This window comes from Lathyrus oleraceus, chromosome 7, assembly GCF_024323335.1.
Source record: "Lathyrus oleraceus cultivar Zhongwan6 chromosome 7, CAAS_Psat_ZW6_1.0, whole genome shotgun sequence".
Lineage (NCBI taxonomy): Eukaryota > Viridiplantae > Streptophyta > Magnoliopsida > Fabales > Fabaceae > Lathyrus > Lathyrus oleraceus.
Window position 1 is genome coordinate 110,540,054 of NC_066585.1, and position 18,358 is coordinate 110,558,411.

Sequence of the window (18,358 nt, forward strand, 5' to 3'; positions counted from 1 at the left end):
GAATTGAGCCAGTCTTTGGTCATCTCACAACAGTTATCCCCTAAGTCTTTGTTACCAGCCATGAAGTGAGGATTGTTGATGTAGGAAAAAGTGAGCCTGAATCAAGAAGTGAACTCTTTTAACTTTATCTGTTGTGGTGATCTTGCTTAGTGGGCGTAATAAAAAGGAGAGGAAACAAATCTCCGGTGAGGAGTGACTTCAATATCTTCCTATGTTATTTCATTATTTTTCTGTTAAGTTGACATCATTTATGTATTATGATATTTGTTGTTTCTTTTGCAAACAATATGAGAAAGGAGTGAATTGTGTTATTTGATTTTTGATTTTTTTTTTGCAAAATGTTAAGTTTAGGTTTGCTGATTTTAAGAATCGAGAAAATGAAAAGATTAGGTAGAAGAATAATAAAATAAATAAAGTAAAGAGATAGAGATAGAAAGATCACACCAGAATCGATACTAGTTCGGCCTTAAACCATGCTGAAGGTAGAGAAAAACAAGAAATGGGGGTTTGAATTATTTTCACAGATAATAAAAACTTTTGCAAACAAAACACACACGAAAGATAAAGCAATCAACACAGAAGTTTATCCTGATTTACTTGAAATTCAAAGCTACTCCAGTCCACCTTGCCAAGGTGATTTCGCCTTCAATAAGGACTTAATCAAATAATCTAGAAAGATTACAACAAAAGTGTCTAAGAGAATAAGGATATCTTAGCCCTCTCAAGTCTACAAACTTCACAAGTCACTTGAGGAAATACTCAACAACTATTTGAGAATTACAAGGAAGTGTTTAGTGCTTCTAGGTATGCAATTTTAACACAATAAGAACAATAAAAATTCACACTGAGACCAACAACTCGTGTGAACAGATTGGAACAAGAATTAAAAATATAGAATGTGTTTTCAGTATTCTTGTATGATTGCTTCGTGTCTTGTATGAAGATGATATTGCCTTTATATAGTGCTTTGGATGTGATGTCGTTGGCTGAAGCATTTATGTTTATATCTTGATAATGATGGGACTTAATTGACATTAAGTTTGTTGTCCTTTCCATAGCAATTTTTGGAGAGTATTTATTTTTCTCCAAATAAGGATTGATACCATATATGGAAACTTCGGTGTTAAGTCTTTAACGTTGATCTGTTGGCGTGAGTCAGAGTGAACGGAATCCAGATCTTCTTATTCAGCATGTATTCTTTAGATAGTTGTTTAGAAGTGATTTATCTTCAGAAGTTCTTGACATGTCTTCGGTTGAACCTTCTTCAAATGTACGGATCAACAGAGTAACTAGTTGTGGAATCCTTCAGATTCAGAGTATCTGAGTCTTCAAGCATCAGATGTCGTGAGCGTCGTTGTCTTCAGAGTTAGAGCGACTGCTTTATTTGATTCTAAGTCATCAGTTCTAGACTTGTGTGATATCAGATGTTGTCTATCAGATCCATTTTCTATTAGAGTCCTGCATACTTAGATAAATTCGTTAGGGTGCCAATTTGTTTCATCCTTTGTTATCATCAAAACTTAGAGATGAATTGTAGACCCAAAATTTTGTTCTAACAATCTCCCCCTTTTTGATGATGACAAAAACTTCAGACTGATGATGAAACAGTGATACTTAAAAAAAACATTTAAGGAGTTATCTCAGAGTCAGATGTATGATGACCCCCTGAGATAAGAAATCTCCCCCTAAATTAGATGCTTAAGAAGGTTTAGATGTTCTTACCAGATCTCCTTAAGTTGTATAGCTTGTTTCTCAGATGTTTAACTCAGATACTTCCTACAGAGCTTAAGACTTCATAATAATAGTTTTTAAATGTGCGTAGTGCTTTATGAGGCTTAGATATTATTTCATCAGATGCTGTTTAATTTATTCTCCCCCTTTTTTGTTAGACTCAAAAAGACTTAGAGAAATTTAGCAAGGCAAGTAATGGCAAAACATATTTCATTGATGAGAGAAAAGTACATATAAGAGAAAGCAGGGGAAAAGACTTAGAAGAAAAGCATAGAAGTTAAGCACTTAGATAAATATAGCAAAAAATCCTAAGTGTGCCTAAGGGTTCGGAGGAGGTGGCATCCTCTGCAGCAACTGAGTCAGTAGATTCTAAATGTTGAAGTTGACAGAGTCTTATTGATCCAGTCTGGCTCTCACGATCTATTGCTCTTTCTGTAGTTCCTCTAGAGTCTTCAACACAAGTGAAGCAAAATATGAGTGAGATGACTCCCCCTGAGTCAGAGCATTATCCTTAGCCTTGGCAGCTTCTTCCGCAGCAAGGTGTGTTGTTTCTTCAGCGTCAGCCTTAGCTTTGGCTTCAGCTTCAGCTTCAGCATCAGCAACGACCTTTTTTGCAGCTTCTCTTGCTTTCTCTTCTTCTTCTAAGTGAGCCTTTTCCTCAGCTTCTCTGCGAGCTCTCTCTTCTGCCTCTCTGGACAGACGGGCCTGTAACCTCTCTCTATCTTCTCTGATAAAGTTGTTTCTGACTTGTTCAGAGAGGCCTTTTAGCTTGAAAGCCTCAGTTGTCATCCATCTAATTACTCTATTTCAGTGAATCCTCACTACAGAGGGATCATCACTGATTTTAGAGTTTTCAGACAGTGATCTGAGCTTTTCCACTAAAGACTCAGCAAATAAGGTGACTGCTTCTTCCAGAGTTTCTGGAAACTTTGGGTTTCCTGGCATTAGTAAAATTTTGTATTTGTGCATGTGTGTAATGATAAGAAAAGGGATATTTAGGTTTATCATATGCAAAAGGTATTTTCTCATCTTCATAAGAGTCATATCTTATCCCTCTTTTCTTATTCTGACTAACTCCATAAGTCATGGAAGCCATCTTGCTTCTTTCTAGTCCATTTTTCAAAAACTTTTGAAACGCTTTTTCATATTTGTATATGATTGTGTTAGAAGTTTGTGGAGCTTGAGATATAGCTTCTTCATGTTTTAAACACTTTTTAGTTGAAAATTCTTTTTATTTTTCCAAAATAAAAATGTTGCCTTTTAATTCAGAAACCTCTATCTCAAGCTTATCACATTCTTCAATAGTTTCTTCAAGGACTTTATTTAGAGCCTTGAATTTTTGTCGAAGCTTCTGATAGGAGCTTAGAGATTGAGATAAGCAAGATTCAAGGTCAGAGCGGGAGAGATCAGAAAATACCTCTTCAGGATCAGATTCTCTTTTGGATGTACTTCCAGATGTGGTAACCATGAACGCCACATTTGCCTGTTCCTCTTCAGAGTCTGATTCAAAGACATCAGATTCAGAGTCATCCTAGGTAGCCATGAGTCCCTTCTTAGTTTTGAAGGAGTTTTTCTTGAATCCTTCTTTTCTGGAACTGTCTCTCTTGAGCTTTGGACATTCGTTTCTATGGTGTCCTGGTTCTTTACATTCATAGCATGTTACCTCTTTGTTTGGTTTACTTCTGGAAGTTGATTCTGAGCGATCTCCCTTCTATCTTGGTCTTCGGAAGTTATTATTCCTTTTTCTCCAAAGTTGTTTGACTCTTCTGGTTATAAGAGATAACTCTTCTTCATCATCAGAATCATCCTTTTCAGAGTCATCATTGTCTTCTTCTTCGGCTTTAAAAGCTTTATTCCTTTCTAGCTTGCATCTTTCAGACCTAGACTTCAGAGCCACAAATTTTCTTTTCTTTTGGGGCTCGTCTTCCTCTAATTCTATCTCATGACTCCTGAGGGAGCTGATAAGTTCTTCCAGGCTTATGTTGTTCATATCTTTTGATAGCTTCAATGCAGTGACCAGAGGTCTCCACTTCTTTGACAAGCTTCTAACAATCTTTTTAACATGATCTGCAGTTGTGTAGCCCTTGTCCAGAACCTTGAGTCCTGCAGTTAAAGTTTGAAATCTAGAAAACATTACCTCTACAACTTCATCATCCTCCATTTTGAATGCTTCATATTTTTGAATTAGAGCCAGAGCCTTTGTCTCTTTGACTTGAGTGTTGCCTTCATGGGTCATCTTTAAGGAGTCAAGTATTTCTTTAGCAGTTTCTCTGTTGGTGATCTTTTCATATTTATTGTAGGATATGGCATTCATCAGTATTGTTCTTGCTTTGTGGTGATTTTTGAAATCACGCTTCTGATCATCAGTCACTTTGTTTCTGGCAATAGCAATACCAGCATCAGATACATGTGGTTCATAGCCAATTGTAACTATGTCCCATAAGTCAGCGTCATAACCCAGGAAGAAACTTTTGATTTTGTCTTTCCAATAATTAAACTTTTCTTCATCAAACACTAGAGGTTTAACGTTGTAGCTGTCTCTTTCATTGGTGTTGGTCATGTTGTTTTTCTCACCCTGGATCTTCTCTACACTATTAAGTGTTTGATTTGAAAATCAATAACAGAGTCGAAGCTCTGATACCAATTGAAGGTAGAGAAAAAAAAGACAGGGGAATTTGAATTGTTTTCACATATAATAAAAACTTTTGCAAACAAAACACACACGAAAGATAAAGCAATCAACACAGAAGTTTATCCTGGTTCGCTTGAAATTCAAAGCTACTCCAGTCTACTCGGCCAAGGTGATTTATCCTTCAACAAGGACTTAATCCAATAATCTAAAAATATTACAACAAAAGCGTCTAAGAGAACAAGGATCTCTTAGCCCTCTCAAGTCTACATACTTCACAAGTCACTTGAGGAAATATTCAACAACTATTTGAGAATTACAAGGAAGTGTTTAGTGCTTCTAGGTAAGCAATTTTAACACAATAAGAACAGTAAAAATTCACATTAAGAGCAATAACTCGTGTGAACATATTGGAATAAGAATTAAAAATATAGAATGAGTTTTCAGTATTCTTGTATGATTTCTCCGTGTCTTGTATGAAGACGATATTGCCTTTATATAGTGCTTTGGATGTGATGTCGTTGGCTGAAGCATTTATGTTGATAACTTGATAATGATGGGACTTAATTGACATTAAGTTTGTTGTCCTTTCCGTAGCAATTTTTGGAGAGTATTTATTTTTCTCCAAATAAGGATTGATACCATATATGGAAACTTTGTTGTTAAATCTTTAACGTTGATCCGTTGGCGTGAGTCAGAGTGCACAACATCTAGATCTTCTTGTTCAACATGTATTCTTCAGATAGTTGTCTAGAAGTGATTTATCTTCAGAAGTTATTGATATGTCTTAGGTTGGACCTTCTTTAGATGTATGGATCAGTAGAGTAACTAGTTGTGGAATCCTTCAGATTCAGAGTATCTAAGTATTCAAGCGTCAGATGTCGTGAGCACCGTTGTCTTCAGAGTCAGAGCGACTGCTTTATTTGTTTCTAAGTCATCAGTTCTAGACTTGTGTGATGTCAGATGTTGTGTATTAGATCCATTTTCTGTTAGAGTCCTGCATACTTAGATAAATTTGTTAGGGTACCAATTTGTTTCATCCTTTGTTATCATCAAAACTTAGAGATGAATTGTAGACCCAAAATCTTGTTCTAACACATGCATCCTTGTCCAATCCCTGAGATTTTTTTCCTTGAGATTTTCACTATCAACGATTTAAGTTTTTACTTCAGGATCAGTCCGACAACCTTCTTTACACCAAACTTTTATCAGTTTTAGCTTGCAACCTCGGAGTCAATTGCAAATAAATAAGAGAACTATACTCTTGATATACAATTTCAGTATGACAATAGAATTATACAACTCTTAACATAATTTTTTCACTCTCTCACTATTAAAGCAATGTATAATGAATAAAAAACTAACCTTATAAATATAATGAGTGATATATGATAGTCGTGAGTCGTAAAATTTTGTGCTTTAGAATTAAATTACACTTACTCTGGTGAATTAGACCTATAAAAAATGGAAATACTTGGTGGATTTGTTCCCTAATCGTTTACGTTACTTCCTTAATCGATTATTGAGAGTGAGTTGTCCCATAGTTGATTAGATATGATCCATAATTCATTATAGCCCAATTTCTTATTGTATAATTGATTAAGTAACATCATAATCGGTTAAACATTGGTCAAAATCATTTTGAATAAGGTTTTAAAAAAGGATGAAGTTTTGCAAATCATTTTAAATGAGTGTGTTTATTACTTTTGTACTTTAAAATCTATTCTTGCTTATTTACACATTAATGATTCAAACTAGATAAAGTAAAAGGTAAAGCACAAGATCATTTGCGAGCTTGCATAATCATAAGTTCCTTTGATGTTGTTCTTAGTAATTTCCAACCATTAGAGCCTTATTGATTTTTTATTTACTTCAATATTTTTCCTCCTTGATGATGCTCATAATAGTTTTGCTTATTCTCTTTGTCATCATCAAAACTGATTATACATGTTAAGCACATAGAGTCAAATTTTAAGTAGAAAAAAGTTAGAGTATACTCTCCCAAAGAGTATACTTCTCTGTGAGTGCCCTTCCTATTAGAATTATTTTGTATGATGTCAAAACTATGGTACTTTAGCATTTATGTATATTGGACGATATCCTCTTAGTCTTAATATGCATCTTAGCAATAGTAAGCATAACAACATGTTGGAAATTATTTAGAAAAAGTTTCATGCATTAAAAAAGGTTCTTGTGTGAAAAACAATCTATGTGTCGACACATGTGTGCTATAGGTCGACACATAGAAGAGAACTTTTCCTATGAGTCGACACATGTGAGTTACAGATCGACATATGTAAGTCATTTTTAAAGCTTGTAGCTTTTTTTTGATGTGCCGCCTATACATGTCGAAACATGCATCATGTGTACCGACACATGACTTTCATAGGTCGGCACATGCATTAAAAATATTAAAAATTTGCATTCTTTTCTAATCCTCTTGCATTCTTTTTGCTTCATACTTGCACACATATATATTCTTCATACATGCATATTTTCTAGTAGGGTTCTAGAGTAAACATATACGAAATTGGGATTTCAAAGAGTTCTTTTCATCTCCAACCTATGTTCTATGCATACACACAAACAAACTATACATAATTATTTTTTATTTGGGTGCCATTTAGAATCAGTGTTGATAACGTCCAATTTAGGTTGTTGAATTGTAAATTGGGTGGAGATCTTTGAGGGTTTCAAATAAGAAAACCAAGTTGGGGTTTTCCTTCAAGATCAATTAGGGTTTTGAAGGTTTTGGACAAGATTATGCAAGTTAGATTCGATCGAGTGAAAGCTTTGAAGAACGATTTTTTTTTTGCAAAAGAGTAGCGTGAGATGATGGATCATATTGGTAAATCTTGGGTTACAACAATTCACAATATGGATTCGATCGAGTGAAGGCTTTGAAGAACGGGGGGTTCTTGCAAAGGAGTAGCGTGAGATGGTGAATCAAATCGGTCTTGTTGGTTGACTTGATCAAGCTCAAATCAAGGGAAGAGAAAGTGTTAGAATCAACATCAAACATAGGATTTGTTGGGTTAGATTGCTACATTTCTCTTATAACCGAATTTTTCAAAGTAAGGTTAAATTTCATTATCTCAATTCGAGTTTGAATTGAGGGCATACATACTCATAATAAGGACGATTGGGGAACTACCTAAACAAATCCTTGTGTACTCTCTATCTCTATCTTTTTTACGTTTCATTTGCAAATTGTTGAATTCATCGATTGTGCGATCAGTACGTTTGGTTAAAACTTTTGATAACCATTTGAAAAAGGTTTTGTTGAGCTGATCACAATAAATTAGATTATGGTTGGATTTGGAGATTAATAAAACCATACAAAACTATAAACGAAATCGATTGCACACAAGTTGTTCGATAATTTGTCTTAATTGCATTTTTGTGTAGTTTATCATTGGGAATAGACTTTACTTTTAGTATTGCATTCAATTGTTTGGGATTGAAAGTATTTTGATCAAATTTGAGCTCATTAGCATACTTTGATTCTATATACACATATCCGAGTTTTTTGATAGCGTTTTGGTTTAGAAGATTCGATCCGGATCATTTTCGCTAGCCGTTAAATTTTTCAAAATAGTTTTTGTAAAGTTTTTTAACTTGGGATCTATTGACCCCCCTCTAGATTGTTTCCTATCGTCTAACATGTGGTACCATGAACTCAAATTAATTATGTGCTTCAATATTCGCTTATTAGAAAATGGCTATCGAACCTAAAGGGTCGTACAATATAGTGCAAATGTATACTAGTAAAAATCACGTCTATTGGAAAGCTTGTATATGTATCCATATCATTTCGATTGTTAAGGGTGTATGGGATGTCATCATCAATGGTCTTAATCAAATTACAATGACAAATGGTGAAGGTGTCTTCGTACTAAAATCGGAAGATCAATGGAATGGTAATGATAAGAAATTGTGGTCACATGATTGAAAGGCACAAAATATTCTCATATGTGCACTTGGTGTTGATGAATATTATCGTGTTTCCCATTATGAAACCGCCGAAGCTATGTGGGACCCATTAGAAGATGCCCATGAGGGAACTAATGAAGTCAAAAAAGCTAGGATCAATACCTTAAATCAAGAGTTAGAAATATTTCGCATGAAGCATGGTGAAACCATTGCCGGCATACGAAAGAGGTTCACACATCTCATAAATCATTTGAATGCTCTAGGTAAGCTTATTTCTAATGATATTGTTACTAATAAAGTTTTGAGGTGTCTTAATAGGGAATAGAAACCTAAGGTCACCAAAATCAAGCAAATGATCTTAAAACACTTGATCTCACAACTTTATTTGGCAAGCTAGAAGAACATGAGAAAGAACTCATTTGGATGGAAAAACATGAAAAGGAGCATGAGAAGAAGATAAATAAGGATAAAGGTAAAGAAAATGAGGTAGAAAATAAGTTCATTTCTCTAAAGGATTCAAGTTCAAAGTCCTCAAACAATTAGCAAAGTGATTGTGAAACAAGAGAGGATGAGAATTCTGATGATGAAGAGATGGGGTTGTTTGTCAAAAGGTACCATAGGTATATAAGGAAAAATGTAGTCAATCACTCCGACAAGAACCTAACCAAATTTAGAAGGCTATCTAACTCCTCAAAGTGAGATGAGAATAAGAAGGGTAAACTTAGAAGTTTATGCTACAATTATGGAAAAATTTGTCATTATAGGCCAAATTGTCCTTTGATCAAGAAAGATAAAGATAAAGACCGTTACAAGAAATCTAGCAAGTCTATAAGAGCCTATATTGCTTGGGAAAATGAAAGTGATTATTCAAATGACGAAAGCTCTAGTTCAAGTGTTGAATCGGCCAAGCTTTGCTTCATGGCCAACAAAAAGAAGAAGAAAAATGTAAGTCATTCTAAGCTTGAATCTATTAATGAATTATCTTATTCTCAAATACAAAAAGCTTTTGAAAATCTACATGGAGAAGCCATAGGCGCTTTTAAAAAGTTAGCTTCAAACAAAATAATCTTTTCACATTTATAAGCTAAATTTTTAAAAATTGAAAAGAATATGAAAGCTCTTAAGCAATCTATGGTAGATATTAAAAAAGACAAGAATGAGGATGAAAAACCTTCATGGCTCGGTTGTGAAACTTGTCACATTTTGCAAAAAGGGATAAATATTCTTCAAGCTAAATTAGACAAGGCATTACAACCAAAGGTTACATTTGCTATTGGTCCATCAAAGTTTAAACGGTCTTTGAACCCTTTTTTATAATAAAAAAAGTATAAATATATTAAAAAGGATTAAAATAGAAAAAGTAAATCTCATCACGACTTATCTTGTCATTATTGTTGCAAGAAAGGTCAGACTATTGAAAAAGTGCAACTTTCGGAGACTCTTTGTTCCTAAAGGTGTTTTTCAATGGTCACCCAAATGCAACTAAGGTTTCACTAATCCTCAAGGACCCAATGAAGATTAGGTACCTGGCACTTTTTATTGATCTTGTAGGATAAATGTCTTGGCTCTATGAAAATAGTATGAGATCTTATTTGTGGATGATCAAGACATATGACAGGTGACATTTCCCTATTTCATTGACTTGGTAGTAAGGAAGAAGGGTTATGTAACCAAAGAAGATAACAACTAGTGTTCATTAATTAGTAAAAGATGTGTAGATTACGTTTAATGCTTCCTATCCAAGAAATTTCAGAAAAGGTATTTAGTTTCATGATGCATGTGTATCTTCAAAAGACATACTCAAATACACCGAATAAGGGATTGATCAACCTAAGATGAAACCTGAGTAGGAGCAAGATAACTATCATGATAAGGACAAGAATGAAAGTCTAACCATAAAGGATGATCATCAAATAAATCACCTTCTTGTATATATTATTAATCACACTATTATGTACTTTGACAAAGAGAAAAGTGGTAAGAGCGTTGATTTCAAAAGGTTTTGTGGCACGTTTTGCATTTATTTCAACTTTCGTTCGAGAGTTCCTTGTGGAATGCATGTGAATTCTCTGTCATTCATACGATGAGGTAATATCGTTTCAATTTTTTCTTTGTAAGTAAGTCCTTTATTTTACATGTTTATTTTTCAAAGGTATATGATATACTTTGTGTATGATACATGTTATGAGTATTCATTTCCAAAAATTTCAATTGATAACCATGGTGTGTTTCATTTAATATGTTTATAGTGACCTCATCTTAATGTCTTCACATGTATTTTATACTGTTAATATTGTATGCTTACATTTGTGTGTTTGGATTTTAATGGTTAGAAATCATGAAAAATGATCATTTGCATGTTTCTCTCAAAAACCCTTTATGCATGTTTCAATTATAGTCTTTCAAAGTTGACCCAAAACCTTATGTTTCATATTTTTCACTTTTTGCATCTCATGTGTCGACTCATGGTTCTTATAGGTCGACTCATAGAATCAAATTTAAGAATTTTTAAAAATTGTTTCAGTATTTGTCGACACATGTGTCGAATGTGTCGATTCATGACCTATTCAGGTTGACACATGCTTCCAACAAGTCGGCTCATAAGGCGTTTTTGTTTCATTTCTCATTCTCTCCTCATACATGCATTCATCTTCACACCTTTTCAATTCTTCTTGAGTCTTGAAATATTTCAAATTGTCATTAACTCCTCTTAGATTCATTCACCATATCTTATTCAACATATCATTCTGCAATGTACCATTAAGCCTCAAAATTCAATCATCATATTTCCTCTTCTCTAAAACCCTCATTATCCTCACATTTCAAATCACACACAAGTCCTCAAAACTCAATATTTTCATTTATGTCTAGGTTTTGTTGACATGTTTGTGTGTTTTTGTATCTCTTTCTCTGATTTGGGTTTGTGGGTACTCATATAACTTTCAAACAACTTCACTTCTCTTTCACACATTTTGTCGAACACTTGGCGTGTGAACTTTGTTTGCATAATTCTCCATGGCACTAAAGATTGCAAGAACCAAGGGTGGTCTTTAGGGTAAGGTAAAGGCTAACACATCCTTTACCATTCCTAAAACTCCTTTTTCGTTGGTTTCGTCTACGTGTGTTGAGGAATTTGAAGAGAAACACCAACACAACCTTGTTGTGAAGTAATATGTGTGGAAACCTATTGTTGCTAGTTGCTTGGACATTCCAGAGGTTGTTCATCTTATCGAGCATTAACAAATCAACTACTTCTTGAAGCTTTCAAAAGACTACAATGAAGATCTCATTCGTGTGTTCTACTTTGGGTCACATGATAGACGAGGTTCATCCTTCAAATTCATAATAGGTAATATGATTTATGATTTTACTGATGATCTTTGGAAGTCATTGTTTGGAATTGTTATTGTTAGTGTTGATGATGAACCATTGGTGACGAATACTAACCTTCATCAAGATTTTAAATGGAACATTCATCTGAATCAGTTGCTTAAGGCTCCACAGTACGATGATTTCTTTGATCCCATAACAACTAGTCAGTTGAAGATGGTTCTCAGATTTTGCTTTAGCTTGTTTCTCACGTGTTATGCCCAAAGAATAGTGGTTTCTCAAGGATTGACAATGTTGAAATTCACGTTGTCTACATTATTTTAAACAAAATTCGGATAAATTAGGCAAACTACTTCATGTCCCAAATGTTTTCCATCAAGGAATGTAACAAAGGAACTTTATTCTATTATGTTTCTATAATTTCCAAAATCTTGAACTACCTCAACATAAGGATGCCTGATAACACTGAAACACACTACATATTTGACTCGAATCATGCATGTTTTATTGTCATTTTACCTTTATTTTTAGTATTGTGCTGGTGTTTTGGTTGTGTTTCACGTGCCAAGTCAAGTGAGAGTCATTACAAGAAGAAATGAGACAAAACAGACGAAAAGCGGGAAAAGAAGTATGTTTTGCACACATGGCGTTCTGCATGACATTCGCCACAGAGGTGACCATGACTTGGATGAAGTATCTCACGTCCCAGAAAATATCAAGAGCAATTTTGCACGTTTTGAGCCTTTGGCATTCGCCCTGCAAATCTGGATATGCGCAGCTGTAACACCTCAAAATTTGCCCTCCTCTTCTTGAGATTAGTTTGACATATTGCATTTCATTTTTTAGAGCATTAGGCATTGCATTTTTGCATATCATATGAAAATGAGAAGGTCATCCTCCAAAGTCTTTCAAAAGATGGAGAAGTTACATGATTCAAGCCTGAGGGTCTCTATGAATTGATGATCAACCATCTGAGGGTTTGCATCTTCAGTTAGGGTTTCTTGATTCTTCAAAGGTCTTGAGCATCATCTTATTTGCAAGGATATATTACCATCATCATGGTTCTATCATCATCAAGGGTTTCATTGTTCATTCTCAAGTTCCTCTGAATTAGGGTTGTGACCTCTGGTCAACCCTAATCAATGCCTTTCTTCTAACTAAGGTTGCTCAAAGAGATGAGGTATTTGATGGGGATGAAGATCACATGATTGTTATAAGAGGCTTACATGAGCTAGGGTTTCATTTTTGAGCAATTTCCCTAAGTGGTGGGGGCTCAAGCTGATCAGGGCATTTTAAGGTCATCTGTGGACCAAAAAGTCAATTGTACAGTCAACTGAGGGCTAGGAGGTCGGGAAATGAGTTGAGACACCTCAATCATGTTCAAAAGAGTTCCATTTGTCATTTCAAACATCTATCTTGAAGATTTTGAAGTCATGGCAAAAGTTTCCAAAAATGGAAAATGACCTGTAATTCAAAGTTTCCAAAAATGGCAAGTTTCTGGTCCACATTCAACTTGACTTATCAACATCAAAGAAGCTTTAAATGGATTTTTGGTAAACATGAAAGTTAAATATCTTTCTCTCCCCTTTCCAAAAAGTCCTAATTCATGTCCATATGATGAATGGTTGAGAAGTTATGGCCAAATGATCACAAGGTGTGCATGGAAATTCAAAGTGACATAACTTTTGATACAAAACTCCATTTTGGTCCATTCTTTTTGCCATAATTTGAAATTGGCTTATGGAACAAGCAATTTAATAATTCCATCATGTTTATAGGTTGATTTTAAGTGGATTACAAGCTTGCATGGGTACTGTTCACGTGTGGCATGTGCATGCTAAGCTCACTTGCAATTTTGCACTTCACTTTATTTCTCACTAATCATGTTTAACACCAAGCCTAATTTGATTATCATTGTGATTAGTGACTCATATAAAAGGAAAACCCTAACTGTTTTGAGGGGAGAATAACATGATTCAGATCAAAAATTTCCAAATTCCCTCCAAATTCTCTCTCTTCGAAACTCAAATTTCTTCACACAATTCCTCAAAACTCTTGCATATTCTTGATCATGGAGCATCACTGAGCAAGATCCATCCCTTACTTTGAAGAATTCAGTCCAGTTTTGAGCAGAACAAGTGCACTTACATGTCAATGGATTTCTGAAATTGAAGTGAATTTAGGTGGTTTCAGCTGTTGTTTCTTGCACAAAGCTTCTAGTCAAGCATAAAGGAGTAGATCTGGAGATTGTGAGAGCCTGAGGACACGAGTTCATAGCACTGTAGTTCAAGTAAGTTGAAATTTCATCACCTCCTTTTGCCAATTTCTTGATATGATTGTGTAGATCTTGATAGGATTAGATTCGAAAATGGATGAGAAATGAGTATGTTATGTGAACTTTCAGTTTTGATGATGAAAATGTTTTTGCTCGATCCATAAAACCTAGCCTGATTTAGGATGAATTGATCAAGGATTTGGATTGTATGTTGAAGGATCTTTCGAATGGTATATCATTTGTCTATTTCTGGAAAAATTGTTGGATCTCCGCCGCCTGGATGGCCGGAGAAGACGGTTGTTTCCGTCGTCTGGTTTGTTAGGGTTTATATCCTAGGTATATTCCACGTGTGTGCTTGTTGTCTGAACCATCGGTTGTGGATACTTTGACTTGCTTATGTGTTGCGTTGAATGCTGATGTAGCATGCCAACGCATTAAGTGAAACGTTGCGTTTCACTTATGCTGACTGTGTGCTGATTGTTTCGCTTGTATGTCCATTTGGTTGGTTCCTGTTGCATTGACCTGCTTGCGTGTGTATTGGACCAATGACATGGCTGCTGATTGTGTTTAGTGAAACTATGTGTTTTGATCATTCAAATGTGGTCCATTGATGTGCTTTTCGTGCCAGATCCAATGGCTCAGATTAATTCGGGATTTATTTCAAATAATTGTTTTCCCTCCATTTCATTTTAATATTCCAATTATTTCATACATCTTTAAAAAATCATAAAAAATAGAAAAATAGTCCAAATTGACTCCAATTTTTTTTCATAGTCTTGTTTTGATCTCTAGTTTTTTATAGGGTTAATTTCATGATTTGTTTGTTTCTGGAATTTTATTTTGGAATTTTTGAATCCATGTTGTGCTTAATTGATATGTTATGCTCAATGCCATGTGAAATGCTATGTGTTAATCCAATTGATCTGAATTTTCATATGCTTGATCTTCACATGTGATATGAATTTTTAAGCCTTGGTTTGGAATTTTTCTCATATGCTATAATTGTTTTTGACACATGAAGATATGGTGTGACAATTTGTGTCACATTTTTTATATTGCATTTGTGCATTTTTGTTCATGCATCATTTGAGCTCTTCTGGATTTGATTTTTTGCACATTGCTTATTGATGACATGAGTAGCTTACATAAGAAATTTCATAGCCATTGCATGCTTTTCTGTTTTGATTTGGATTTTCTAATTTGGATGTCCATTTTGTGCTCATTTGTTGGTCTTTGCATAGCATGAGTCATTTGAGCTACTTGCCTTGTGAATTGATATTGGTCCTTTTGAGGACATTTTGTTGATTGTTTGAATGTGCAATATGTGAAAGATTGACTTCTGTTTTGATCATTTGGTTTGGTTTTGGACCTAGTCTTTGTACTAGTGTTTTGTACATGAACTAACCTTGTCTTGTGTTTCAGGTTTGGACACTTAGCATTAATGGTTGAGTTGCTCACCTTTTGAGATGCAAATTGGATTGTGTTCTGACTTCTTTGTGTTTTGTAGGGATTTAAGTTGATGTGTTGAGCTCATTGCTTCATTTGAGTGCTTGAGCATTGTTCATTTGAGTTGTGTACAGTTGGATGGTTTCACTGTCTGTTTTCTGATTTTTTTTGTCTGAAGTACTAACCGGTTAGCCTTTGTACAGGTACATTAGTTGCTTGCTTTTAGCTCTTGCTTGAGATTTGGATTGTGATTGATACACCACTTAGGTAGTTAGCCTCTTACTACATGTAGTCTAGAAGTCCTGTCACCTTTTTGGCAGGCATTTTATTGGAAGTCCTCCTTAAGAGGCTCTGTTTGTGTTTGTTTATAATTATGCCAAAGACCTCCAAGATGAGGCATGTGCTACTTGATAAGTCCTCCTAAGTGAATAGGCAATTGACGGATAAAAGGGATTAGCAATCAATCCCCCGTTATTCAGTGAGTCGTTCATTATGCTCGCACAACGTGCTGATGCTTCTGAACATGAACCCAAGATCTTTGTCCAATGTATGTCAAGTGGAATAGGGTCCCTCTTTCTGGATCCCCGTGCTTTCTTTGTTTTGAGCTCACCCAAGCCAGGGTTAAGAGCATGAGGTCTCATCCTCATTTCCATCTTTGATCAGCTTCACCCTAACTCTCAATGTTAATGGTTAAGAGCTACAGACTACCCTTGTACAGTTTGGCTTGTTTGTCGAGGTTGATATGACCCCTCTTGACTAAAGTCTATCCATTGTTTGGGCCTCTTGTGTGGATATGGTGTGTGATGTTTATGCACTTGTGTTGATGTTTATTTGCTGTTTGAGTTGATTGACTTCTGAGGAAGTAGGATGCATGTTAGAGACCTCAACTTAGGGATATTGTTTGCATGACAACTATTAGGCTCGAGTCAGTCTCCCTATTAGTTTGTTGTTTCCCTGGTCTCTAGTTAGGAGAGTGTTTCTCCCCTGTTAAGGGGAACTACGTCACCCTGATTCTCATACCAGATGAGATAAGTAGGCAGGAGATTGAGCGAAATCTCTCCGGGCAACCTTTTCTTTTTCTTTTGTTGTTTGGTGTGTGTTCACCCTCTTCTTTGTTTTGGTGTGAGTACTTGTTTGTCCAGCGTGGGCGTGTGTGGTATGTTTATACCTTATGGGGTTCATCCTTGGGGTTCATTTGTGATGATGGTTATCATCTTTGGGGTTCATTTGTGACGGTTGTCACTCGCTTGGGGTTCATCCTTGGGGTTCATTTGTGATGATGGTTATCATCTTTGGGGTTCATTTGTGACGGTTGTCACTCACTTGGGGTTCATCTTTGGGGTTCATCTTTGGATATCTGTTTACTTTGTTGAGGTTCGTTCTGAGAACTTTTTTTCTTTGGTGTACGCTGGTTAGCGTTTGTTGTTGTTAGGAGTCGGATGTAAGTCCATGTATTGGCATTTTGTTTCCTTGTTTGTTATTGTTTGGAGTCGGATGTAAGTCCATGTATTAGCATTCTGTTTCCTTTTTTTTGTTTGGAGTCGGATGTAAGTCCATGTATTGGCATTCTGTTTCCTTTTTTTGTTTGGAGTCGGATGTAAGTCCATGTATTGGCATTCTGTTTCCTTTTGTTTACTATTGTTTGGAGTCGGATATAAGTCCATGTATTGGCATTCTGTTTCCTTTTGTTGTTGTTAGGAGTCGGATATAAGTTCATGTATTGGCATTCTGTTTCCTGTTGAGTGTTTCTTTTGACGTCTCGGCGTCTCTTTTTGGTGTTTTGTTTCGGCGTGCGTTAGCCGAGCTACGAGTGCTCTGATTCTTCTCTAGATAGAGAAGATACGTAGGCATAGGACGCGATGTCTTAGCGAGCATGCCTCCATTTCCCCCGAACTACGTTGACTCTGATGTTTGTTTTTGACAAACTACGTAGGCCCAGGATGTGACATCCTGCCGAGTCCCCTTCCTCCATCTTCTTTCACCTGTTTATTATTCCAGTTGGTGCAATTTCTTTGAGCAGTTTATTAGCAACCTTATTATATTCTTTTCCTATTCTTTTGAGCGTGGATCTCGTGGAGTACGACGGACGTGAGGGGTGCTAATACCTTCCCCTTGCGTAACCGACTCCCGTACCTTGAAATCTCTGGTCGCAAGACCGTTCCTTTCTCTTTCTTAGGTTAGTCCTGCGCTTCCTTTCCGTCATAGGATGAATAGCGTCGGTGGCGGCTCTATAAACTGTTTTTTTTTCGCCGGTTGTTTTTCGCGTTGCGACAGATGGGGACTTCACTGGGGATATGAAGTTGACCTCTTGCTGGTCCATCTTCCCTAAGCGAGTCAATCCTAGCGCTCCTTAGGAAAGTTTGGGTTGCTTTTACTGCTTATTTATTGCATTTGGGATTATTATACTGTGATTGTATATATTTGCATATATGTTTGCATGCATCATATTATCACTGTGCTGGATTCTGGACAGGTGTGGTTCCTATGATTTTGGGTGGGTGTTTTGAGTGGGGCTAAAACCCAGGCCCGAGTATACACCTAGGATTAGTGTGATCTCATGTCTCTACACATGTGGGATTAGCATGTTGTTGATACATGACATACCACAGCCGGACGAGGTTCTTTTGAGAGAGCCCTTCCGGGTGGAGTAGTCCACTTTGGTTGGGTTACCTCTTTTGAGCTGTTGACTTCGGTGACCTTTCTTTCCCGGATCTTTGGTTTAGATGATCTTATGAGAGTTGCAACGGCACACCCAAAAGGGCAAACCCATTGAGTATCTTGTCCGATTGTCGAGACCATTATCTGCCTTAGGATGACCTTATTAGAATTCACCTGTGAGAGGAGGGTTTGATTCTTACAAGTACAGGTTCTGTCGGTGATTCTGTGATGGTGACTTTTGTTCAGTTGGATTTATGGATATTTATTTCTGACACGCCGGAGTTCTATCCGTGGTATTTATCAGCGGGTTCCGTTTATTTCGGATCCCCGGGTTGAATTTGAGGGTACTTATTCAG